Source organism: Tachyglossus aculeatus, chromosome 17, assembly GCF_015852505.1.
Source record: "Tachyglossus aculeatus isolate mTacAcu1 chromosome 17, mTacAcu1.pri, whole genome shotgun sequence".
Taxonomy (NCBI): Eukaryota; Metazoa; Chordata; class Mammalia; order Monotremata; family Tachyglossidae; genus Tachyglossus; species Tachyglossus aculeatus.
Window position 1 is genome coordinate 35,175,441 of NC_052082.1, and position 12,360 is coordinate 35,187,800.

The following is a 12,360-nucleotide window of genomic DNA, read 5'->3' on the forward strand; positions in this document are numbered from 1 at the left end:
TTCTCCCTGGGAGAACTACAGACCTGAGAAAAAGAAATCCAAGCCAACCTAGTAGAAGCAAGCGCTTAGTACAGTGCTCTGCACACAGTAAGTGCTCAATAAATACGATTGATTGATTGATTGATTAGAAGAGCTAGAGGGTTTTTCTTGGTCCTTAGAGCCGGAGAAAATAAGCTGACGTCAGAGCACCTCAGAGTTAACAAGCTTCTGGACTCTGAGGAGCTGGCTGAGTGGTCCTCCTAGACCAAAATAATAATGATAATAATAATGATAATGGTATTTATTAAATGTTATTCCTTCTTTGTTCCCCCGCTCCAAAAGATATGATTGTGCTGAGCTGTACACGGGACGCCCAACTTGACCTTTGCCTCCTAAGAACTCAAGGCTCCTTAGCCCTGTCAGCTGCTTTGAATAAAGTCCCAGGTTCCCAAAGTAATAATAATAATAGTAATAATACTGCATTTATTAAGTGCTTACTATGTGCCCTGCACTGTACTTAGTCCTGGGGTAAATACAAGAGGATCAGCAGCATGGCATATTGAATACAGCACGTGCCTAGGAGTCAGAAAGTCATGGGTTCTAATACCGGCTCTGCCACTTACCTGCTGTGTCACCTCGGGCAAGTCACTTAACTTCTCTGTGCCTCAGTTGCCTCATCTGTAAAATGGAGAATTAAGTCTGTGAGCCCCATGTGGGACAGGGGCTTTTTCCAACCTGATTAGCTTGTGTCTACCCCAGCGCTTAGAACAGTGCTTGACACATTGTATGCGCTTAACAAATACCATAATTATTGATATCATTATCAGGTTGGACACAGTGCCTATCCCATATGAGGAGCACCAAAGAGTGCTCGATGCAATAATGAGAAGGAAAATAATGGTATTTAGCACTTACTATGTATCAAGCACTGTTCTAAGCACTGGGAAGATACAGGTTAATCAGTTTAGACACAGTCCCTGTCCCATGTGGGGCTTACAGTCTAAGTAGGAGGGAGAATGGGTATTTTACAGATGAAGAAACCGGGGCCCAGAGGAGTTAAAGTGACTTGCTCAAGGTCACCTAGCAGTAAGGCAGAGCTAGGATTAGAAACCAGATCTTCCAACTTCCAGGTGTCGAACCCCCATTTTACAGTTGAGGAAACTGAGGCCTAGAGAAGTTAAGCGACTTGCCCAGGGTCACATAGCAAGCAACTGGCAGAGCAAGTGGCAGAGCCAGGATTAGAACCCATGTCCTCCGACTCCCAAGCCCACGCTCTTTCTACTAGGCCATGCTGCTCCTTCGTAGATGTGTTTTCCTAATGTCTCCCTGATTCTTTAAACTTAGTAAAGGGCTGACTAACCCTTTGGCCTCACCCTTTCCGTCCTCTCCCATCAGCTAAAAAAGAAAGTGAATAGTAAAGTGGTACTTTCGTCAACTCTCTTGTAGACCAAACCATCCTATGTGAACCCAAAACGTGCTTTCAATCAATCAATCAATCAAGCAATCATATTTATTGAGCGCTTACTTTGTGCAGAGCACTGTACTAAGCGCTTGGGAAGCACAAGTTGGCAACATATAGAGACAGTCCCTACCCAACAGTGGGCTCACAGTCTAAAAGGGGGAGACAGAGAACAAAACCAAACATACTAACAAAATAGAATAGATATGTACAAGTAAAATAAATAAAGAAATAAATAGAGTAATAAATATGTACAAACATATATACATATATACAGGATAAGGATGGAGGATACAGGCCATCAGATTTGGTGAGAAGGTGGTGATTGGCTACCTTAAAGACAGCTGTTTCTGTGGGCTTTCCTTAGGGCAAAAAGGAAAGAGAATCCCTCATTTGGTTGATTTTGCACTGTATACATTTACTTTATGTAAGGTTCTTCTAGATTTTGAAAAACTCAAACACATATTTTTTCCAGGGATCTGAACATTAATCCAACATTACCTGGCTGAGATAATTGTCCTGTCAGCTGCTCTGCTATAGCGTGTCCTCCCCAGTGCTCTGCACACAGTAAGCGCTCAATAAATCCGGTGGATTGATTGCGGAGTGTTGTATCAGCACTTGAGAGACCGGAGCACTGGACTACAACCCCTGGTTCGCGAGTCCTTCGTGCTTTTGAATACTTGCGCCTGCTCCATTTCCCTTGAGTGTTATTGTTTGAACGTAAGGCCTGGCCCTGTGAGGCAGCAGGAATTTGAGCGATTCAAATGCTGCCCAAATCCACCCTCTCGCTACCACGTGCTGCGGCAAGGCCTGGCCCTTCCCAGAAAGCAACCTGCAACCCCTGATGCAACAGAGTGATATTTTGGAGGCAGGCGGGGAAGGAAGGAAGGGAGTCAAAACAGCACACAGGATGCCGGAGGCCAGAGGTCAGAAGCCAGAGGCCTAGCTTGGAAGCTAAACAAGTCCTGGGGATTTGGACTGCAAGCTCCCTGAGGGCAGTGGTCGTGTCTGCCATCTTGAATGTTGCCCACCGTAAGCATTCAATCAACACTAATAATAATAATAATGATGATGATGGCATTTATTAAGCACTTACAATGTGCCAGACACCGTACTAAGTGCTGGGGTGGATACAAGCAAAGCAAGTTGGACCCAGTCCCTGTCCCATGTGGGGCTCACAGTCTCAATCCCCATTTTACAGGTGAGGTAACTGAGACAGAGAAGTGAAGTGATTTGTCCAAGGTCACACAGCAGACCAGTGGTGGAGGCGGAATTAGAACCCACGATCTTCTGATTCCCAGGTCTGTGCTCTATCCGCTGTGCTATACTATTGGCTGATTGATTTGGAACTCATTTCAACCAGATTCTCTCTTCTAAGAGAAGCAGCGTGGCTCAGTGGAAAGAGCCCGGGCTTTGGAGTCAGAAGTCGTGGGTTCAAATCCCGGCTCCGCCACTTGTCAGCTGGGTGACTTTGGGCAAGTCACTTCACTTCTCTGGGCCTCAGTTCCCTCATCTGTAAAATGGGGATGAAGACTGTGAGCCCCCCGTGGGACGACCTGATTACCTTGTATCTACCCCAGCGCTTAGAACAGTGCTTTGCACATAGTAAGCGCTTAACAAATACCAACATTATTATTATTATTATTATAAGGGGGACAGAAAGAATGTCGAAGGGAGGGAAAGAGTGGGCCTCAGTTTGCAATTCTAGCTCTATCCCTTAGACAACTTGTCCGCTGTGTGACCTTGGGCAAGTCACTTCACTGGGCCTCGGTTACCTCGTCTGTAAAATGGGGATTAAGACTGTGAGCCCCATGTGGGACATGGATTACGTCCGATCTGATTAGCTTGTATCTGCCCCAGCGCTTACTACAGTGCTTGGCACGTAGTAAATGCTAAGCAAGTACATAAAAAAAAAATTAAAAATACAAGGTCCCAGCTGCTCAGGAGGGAAGAAACTGAGGCCCAAACAAGACGTTGATTATTATCACTCCCAGAATTAACAATTTCTTTCACAGGTCCCGACTCCCAGGTGCCAGCCAGCTGAACTGCTGGGCACATTGACTTCCTCGGAGCTGGGTATGGGGCTGGGGGAGTTAGGGGGACCCCAGAGAAGTTCCTCAGGCCCTGTAGCAGTTGAGATCCTGTGGGCTAAATAAGCCTCGGATCCACGGGTGTTGGGATCCAATATTCTGGCCTGTTACACTGCACATGGCTCAATTTTTTTTTTCTGATGGTATTTGTTAAGCACTTACTCTGTACCAGGTACTGCTCTAAGCGCTAGGATAGATACAAGCTAGTTGGACAAAGTCCCTGTACCCCATAAGGTTCATAGTCGTAATCCCTAATTTACGGACGAGGTAACTGAGGCACAGAAAAGTGAAGTGTCTCGTCCAAGGTCACACAGCAGACAAGTGATGGATTAGAACCCGGGTACTTCCAACTTCCAGGCCTGTGCTGTATTCACTAGGCCAAGCTGCTGCATCTAAATAAATACCACCGATGATGATGCTAATGTTTACCCGACTGCAGGATTCCCCTTAATAGCTCTCAGCATTTCACAGAGCTGGCTGGCGTCATGACCTTATTACAGGAAGGCAGGGATAATCACTGCTTCATGGAACAATCACTGCTTCAGGGAGGAAAGAGACCTTATTACAGGAAGGCAGGGATAATCACTGCTTCATGGAACAATCACTGCTTCAGGGAGGAAAGAGCCTCTACTGGAGATTTTATTGGAGGCTGTCATTCATTCAGTTGTATTCATTAATTTATTTTATTTTGTTAGTATGTTTGGTTTTGTTCTCTGTCTCCCCCTTTTAGACTGTGAGCCCACTGTTGGGTAGGGACTGTCTCTATATGTTGCCAATTTGTACTTCCCAAGCGCTTAGTACAGTGCTCTGCACATAGTAAGCGCTCAATAAATACGATTGATGATGATGATGATTAAGCGCTTACTGTGTGCAGATCATTTTACTGAGCGTTTTGGGGAACAATAAGGAGTGACAATCCCTGCCCACGACAAGCTCATAGTGTGTGTGTGGGGGGGGGGGAGACAGATAGCAATACAAATAAACAGACATCAACACAAATAAATGAAATTACAGATACATTCATAAGTGCTGCGGGGCTGGGAGAGGTGGGGAAGAGCAAAGGAAGACAGGGTGACACAGAAGGGAATGGGAGATGAGGAAAAGTGGGGATTAGTTTGGGAAAGTCTCTTGAAGGTGGTGTGCCTTCGGCAAGGCTTTGGACGTGGGGAGAGTAATTGTCTGGAGGATTTGAGGATGTAGGCCAGGGGTCGGTGATGAGACAGGAGAGATCGAGGCCCAGTATGCGGGCTGGGTTGTAGAAGGAGAGAAGCAAGATGAGGTAGGAGGGGGCGAGGTGATGGAGCGTTTTAAAGCCAATGATGAGGAGCTTTGGTTTGCTATGGAGATGGATAGGCAACTACTGGAGATTTTTGAGGAGTGGGGTGACTTGTCCTTGAAGTGACTCGCCCAAATTCACACAACAGACATGTGGCGGAGCTGGGATTAGAACCCCTTCCGACACTCAGGCCCATGCTCTACCCACTAAGCCACGCTGGTTCAGTATGCACATGTTCGTCCTAACAATACGGGCCCTATTTCCAGTAGGTAATCAAGGGCATTGGATATCTTTGCTCACAATTCAGTCTCAGATGAAACAAAAGTGTTTGGTGGAGGCCATGTAAGCCGAATTTGTTTCTGAAAGACTCTGCCCCTTGGCCTGCCCTCTGAGTGACGCGGGAAATCAGTGTTAGTCTAGTGGAAAGCACCAGGGGCTGGTAATAATAATAATAATAATAATGGCATTTAAGTGCTTTCTATGTGCAGAGCACTGTTCCAAGCGCTGGGGGGGAACACAAGGTGATCAAGTTGTCCCACGGGTGGCTCACAGTCTTAATCCCCATTTTCCAGATGAGGTAACTGAGGCTCAGGGAACTGAAGTGATTTGACCAAGGTCACACAGCAGACATGTGGTGGAGCTAGGATTCGAACCCATGATCTCTGACTCCAAAGCCTGTGCTCTTTCCACTGAGCCACGCTGCCTCCCGATAGTCAGGAGGCCTGGGTTTTAGCCCCATATCTGCCCTTAGTCGGCTTTGGGACCTTGGGTAAGTCCCTTAACCTCTGGGCCTCCATTTCCTCACCCGTACAGTAGGAATAATAATACCTGCCTTTCCCTACCTCACAGGGATGTAGTGCGGATGTGATGACTGATTTCATTCATTCAATCGAATTTACTGAGTGCTTACTGTGTGCAGAGCACTGTACTAAGCGCTTGGGAAGTACAAATTGGCAACATAATGAGAGATGAGACTCATAATGACTGATAAGAAAGTACTGTGGAAAAATAAAAGTGCTGAAAAAATACAAGTTATTAATAATAATAATAATAATAATAGCATTTATTAAGCACTTACTATGTGCAAAGCACTGTTCTAAGTGCTGGGGAGGTTAACAAGGTGATCAGGTTGTCCCACGGGGGGCCTCACAGTCTTCATCCCCATTTTACAGATGAGGTAACTGAGGCCCAGAGAAGTTAAGTGACTTGCCCAAAGTCACACAGCTGATAAGTGGTGGAGCCGGGATTTGAACCCATGACCTCTGACTCCAAAACCTGGGCTCTTTCCACTGAGCCACGCTGCTTCGCCAACTGCCAACAACTGCAGCTCTGGCTAGCCTTCCCCTGGCCCTTCAGCCAGGCTGCCTAGATTTCCGAGTCTGCCCTGAGTCTCCCTGGAGAGGCTTTAGGGGGTGGGAAAGGGGTTGGTGGGTAGAAAATCAATCAATCAATCGGATTTATTGAGCGCTTACTGTGTGCAGAGCACTGGACTAAGCACTTGGGAAGTACATTGAAAACTTTGTCAGCTATCAATCAGATGTTCTCTTCAATACCTGGCTTAACTCTGAAATGTGCCTCCAAAAATATTGGGCTTCACAGCCTTCTTAAAGGCTGTTCGGCCAACCCGCTCCCCAATCTAACTGTACATTTCCTTATACCTTACCATTTTCCCCATCTGTAATTTCCAGTGCTTAGAACAGTGCTCTGCACATAGTAAGCTCTTAATAAATGCCATCATTATTATTAGGAGCACAGTGCATCCCCAGTAGCTTGACCCTAATTGGAGAGTCTAGTCACGTGTTTGAATTGTGGTGAAACAATAGACATAAAAATTGCAAAAGTCAGCATTCATTTTTATGAACCGTTTAATAACTTAAAGGGGGGTTTTGTTATGACAACAATACTCAGTAAAAGGACATGAAAATATAACAGGCTTTTCAAATAATAATGATTATAACAATAAATCATATTTATTGAGTGCTTACTGTGTGCAGAGCACTGTACTAAGCGCTTGGGAGAGTACAAGGTAAAAGAATTGATAAGCACGGTCTCATAATAGCAGTATTCGTTAAACGCTCCTATGTGCCAATCACTGTGCTAAATACTGGGGTAGGTACAAGTTAATTAGGTCCGACACAGTCCATGCCCCACACGGGGCTCACGGGAAACAATACAAAATCTGTCACTTGACAAGGAAGCAAATTTTTTAACTAAAAGATCCCAGGAATTATTATACCCCAGGGTAAAACACAAGATCCCACCTTCTGCACTGAAAATCTTCCCACCAACGGTCCCACCCTAGAGACTGGCTGACAAAAGGGAAGGGATCCCGGATTTCTCCCAGCAGAGAAATTCTTCTCACTTGAATTTCTCACTTGAAAGGCGATCAGAACCTTCTCCAAAAACAAGACGGTCAAGTTCTCATTCTCTCACACACTAAAATTGCTCAGATCCTTCCGAGGTTAATAGATCTCTGATACCCATCAATCCTTGCTTAACTGCCAGTCACAACTACATTCCTGGGGTGTTATGCTCATCAAGGATTTGACCTTTTTTCCCAGAAGTGATGTCTAGTTTCCTCTCTGTAGATCGTAAACCCGCTCAAGAGGGTAAGCTCACTGTGGACAGGGAAAATAATCTTAATAATAATGATGACATTTGTTAAGCGCTATGTGCCAAGCACTGCGGGAGATACAAGGTAATCAGGTTGTCTCACATGGGGCTCACAGTCTTAATCCCCATTTTACAGATGAGGTAATCAAGGCACAGAGAAGTTAAGTGACTTGCCTAAAGTCACACAGCTGATAAGTGGCAGAGTCGGGATTAGAACCCACGCCAATTTGTACTTCCCAAGCGCTTAGTATAGTGCTCTGCACACAGTAAGTGCTCAATAAATACGATTGATGATGATGATGATGATGACCTCTGACTCCCAAACCGTGCTCTTTCCACTACGCCACATTGCTTCTCTACCCAGTGCTCTCCCAAGTGCTTAGTACAGTGCTCTGTACACAGAAAGGGCTCAGTAAATATGAATGATTGATTGATGGATTCCAAAGAGACTCCTATCTCTTCCCTGGAAATCTTTCCTGTGACTTAAACTAAAATATGCCATCCTGCTTCTTGAGAGCCTGGAGATTCGACTAGGGTGAAGCCACTATGTGGGCGAGGCAAAAGATTTCCTTTTCATACTAATAATTATGGTACTTGTTAAGCATTTACTGTGCTCCCAGCACTGTTCTAAGTGCCGGTATATATACAAGTCAATCAGGTTGGACATTTGGGAGTCACAATCTTAATCCCCATTTTTACAGATGAGGTAACTGAGTTCCAGAGAAGTGAAGTGACTCGCCCAGGGTCACACAGCAGATTAACGGCGGAGCCGGGACTACAACCCAAGTCCTTCCGACAGCGGGAGGCCACGATGCTCATAATAATAATAATAATGATGATGGCATTTATTAAGCGCTTACTATGTGCAAAGCACTGTTCTAAGCGCTCATCAAACGTGTCTGCTGCTGAAATGACAGCAGGACTCCAAAACAGTCTGACAGCTTTCACAACCTCCTTTCCTCCGGCCTACAAGCCGCCCCGGTGATTCAGCCCAAGCCCTGCTGTTTTTTCTGTGAGTTAGGCTGACCTGCTCTCGGGCTCTGGTTCGTGCCAACTCTCCTTGCCCAGCTTGGTGCCAAGTAGGGATCGTGTGGTGGTGTGATCGGGCCGCCACGCTTGTCTTCACTTGGAACTCCAGCTGTGACTCACCGGCGAACGGAGGGAAGGTGCCGCAAAATCCTGGCTCCAAGTGCGCCCGGAAAAATGTTTCGGCTCCATCCATCCATCAGTGGTACTTACTGAGATGATCTTTTGTTCGACTTCCTTCCTTCCAACTTGTACTTCCCAAGCGCTTAGTCCAGTGCTCTGCACACAGTAAGCGCTCAATAAATACGATTGATGATGATGATTTGGGCCCCTTCCTCTGTCCCTGTAGGGCAGGAAGGGTGTTGAGGGGAAGAAGAGGGTGAGAATGGGAGGAGCTGATTGAGAAGAAACACAACCCTGTGGGTGAGGATCTTTGGCTCAACTTGAAGAAGGGAGGGAATAAAGGACAGGAGAGCAACAAGTCCTCACTGCCCACAAGGAACCGGAAAACTCTGGAGGAGAATAACTCCCCTCCCTCATCAATCAATCAATCAATCAATCAATCGTATTTATTGAGCGCTTACTGTGTGCAGAGCACTGGACTAAGCGCTTGGGAAGTACAAGTTGGCAACATATAGAGACAGTCCCTACCCAACTCAGTCTAGAAGGGGGAGAGTAAAGTACAAGTAAAATAAATAGAGTAAAAAATATGTACAAACATCTATACATATATACAATTGACTGTGGGGATTTTTTTAATGGCATTTATTGAGCACTTACTATGTGCAAAGCACTGTTCTAAGCGCTGGAGAGGTTACCAGGTGATCGGGTTGTCCCACGGGGGGCTCACAGTCTTAACCCCCATTTTACAGATGAGGTAACCGAGGCACAGAGAAGTTAAGTTCTCTTAACATTTGCCCCCCACCCCACGAAGGGGGAAAGACGGTGAGCCCCCTGAGGGGCAGGGACTGGGTTCAATTCCCATCTCTGTGTATTCTCTTCCGGGGCTTAGTACAGTGCTCTGCATATAGTAAGCGCTTAATACTATTCATTCATTCAATCGTATTTATTGAGCGCTTACTGTGTGCAGAGCACTGTACTAAGTGCTTGGAAAGTACAATTCTACAACTACTACTACTAATAACTACTAAGAGAGTAGCAGCGTGGCTTAGTGGAAAGAGCATGAGTTTGGACGTCAGAGAACCTGGGTTCTAATCCCGGCTCCACCACTTGTCTGCTGTGTGACCTTCGGCAAGCCGTTTAACTTCTCTGTGCCTTCAGTTACCTCATCTGTAAAATGGGGTTGAAGATGGTGAGCCCCACGTGGGACAACTTCATTACCTTGCATCTACCCCAGCACTTAGAACAGTGCTTGGCACATAGTAAGTGCTTAATACCATTTTTAGTATTATTATTATTACTACTACTCCCCACACCGACATTCCTCTTCCTAGGATGGATGGAATGGGAAGGATGGGATGTGGATCAGGGACTGCTGGGAACGGGCTCTCTGAGGTGGGAGGGAAAGGGAGGCTGCTACTCAAGAGCCAGGAGACTGAAGCCAAGGCTGTTCACTAGGTGGAAAAGGCAAAAAAATTCCCTTTAGCCAGATGTTTCTGCTGCCCTGAAATGATCGCGAGAGTCCCAGAAGGAATCAGTAAACAAGAGACCACCCTATTGCTCCACATTTTTCTTGACCATTTCATCTCAAACAAACTCCACCTCCCCTCCTAAAAGTCACCGCTTCCCTTCACCCTTGACAAGTCCTGCCCCTGGAGTGGAATGAAAATACAAAGGCTGGGTCCTGAAGAGAGGAAGTAATAATAATAATCACTGTACTGTTAAGTGCTTACAATGTGCTGAGCACTGTACTGAGTGCTGAGGTAGCTACAAGATCGTCAGGTGCCTCTTGGGACTCGCAACCTAAGCAGGAGGAAGAACAGGTATTGAAATCCCCATTTTTCTGAGGAGGGAACTGAGGCGCAGAGAAGTGAAGTGACTTGCCCGCGGTCACCCAGAGGAAAAGTGGTAGAGCCAAGATTAGAACCCAGGTCCTCGGCCTCCCAGCTCTTTCCACTAGGCCACACTGCTTCCCCTAGGAAAGAACTGCCTTGAAGTCAGGTTTGCTTAATTCAATGGGGAAAAGGACCTGGTTCTTAGGGGCCACTCCCCATGGAGAGCCATTCCACTGTTGGGTAGGGACTGTCTCTATATGTTGCCAATTTGTACTTCCCAAGCGCTTAGTACAGTGCTCTGCACACAGTAAGCGCTCAATAAATACGATCGATGATGATGATTCCACCCTCCACCATGACCACGGTGACCTCCACACCACCGCAGCGGAGTCATGGGAGAGTACGTGAGGGAACTGGTAATAATAATGAGAATAATGATGGTATTTGTTCAGCGCTTACTATGTGCAAAGCACTGTTCTAAGCGCCGGGGGGAATACAAGGTGATCAGGTTGTCCCACGTGGGGCTCTCAGTCTTAATCCCCATTTTACAGATGAGGTATCAGAGAAGTTAAGTAACTTGCCCAAAGTCCATGGAGAGTAAAACCATCCACAAGCACTTTGCACCTGAGCTCATATGCAGCCTGCTTTCCTCTGGCATCCATCCGGGAAAGGTGGACTGTCTCTATACGTTGCCATCTTGTACTTCCCAAGCGCTTAGTACAGTGCTCTGCACACAGTAAGCGCTCAATAAATACAATTGATTGATTGATTGATTGACAGGTAGCTTAAATCCAGACCACGAGGCGTCCAAAAGTGTAGGCTGCGGCACATTTCTCCTGAGGGCGGCTCCCGTTCCTCGCATCATGGAGGAAATAATATATGTGGTGATTGCGGTCATCAGGCTGGTTATCATCATCATCATCAATCGTATTTATTGAGCGCTTACTACGTGCAGAGCACTGTACTAAGCGCTTGGGAAGGACAAGTTGGCAACATTATAGAGACAGTCCCTACCCAACAGTGGGCTCACAGTCTAGAAGGGGGAGACAGAGAACAAAACCAAACATACTAACAAAATAAAATAAACAGGATAGATATGTACAAGATAGATAAATAGAGTAAAATGATATGGACAGACATCCTTATGGGGCCTGTACTTGGATTTGCTCCTTTTATTTACCCCACCCTCAGCCCCGCGGCACTTCTCGACGCATCCGTCACTGGTTATTGATATTAAATGTCAGTTTCCCCATCCAGACAGTAAGCTCGCTGGGGGCAGGGAGCATGGCTATCAACTCTGTTAGGCTGTACTCTCCCGAGCGCTTGTTATAGTGCCCTGCACATGGTAAGTGTTCGATAACCCAGTAGTGGCTCAATAAATATGATTGAATGAATATAAATATATATATATATATATACATATACATATACATAAATTACAGGCCTAGTGAGCTTACTGTGTGCAGAGCACTGTACTAAGCACTTGGGAAAGTATAATACAACACTAAACACAGTAGGCGCTCAATAAATGCAATTGAATGAATATATATTTATATATATATAAAACAATTACAGGCCTAGTGGGCTCACTGTGTGCAGAGCACTGTACTAAGTACTTGGGAAAGTACAATACATCACTAAACACAGTAGTGGCTTAATAAATATGATTGAATGAATATTAATATATATATATAAAACAATTACAGTACAGTACAGTACAATTACGGTGTACGGGGCTTACTGTGTGCAGAGCACTGTACTAAGTACTTGGGAAAGTACAATACAACACTAAACACAGTAGGAGCTCAATAAATGCGATTGAATGAATATATATATATATATAAATTACAGGCTTAGTGGGCTTACTGTGTGCAGAGCACTGTACTAAGTACTTGGGAAAGTACAATACATCACTGAACACAGTAGTGGCTCAATAAATATGATTGAATGAATATTAATATA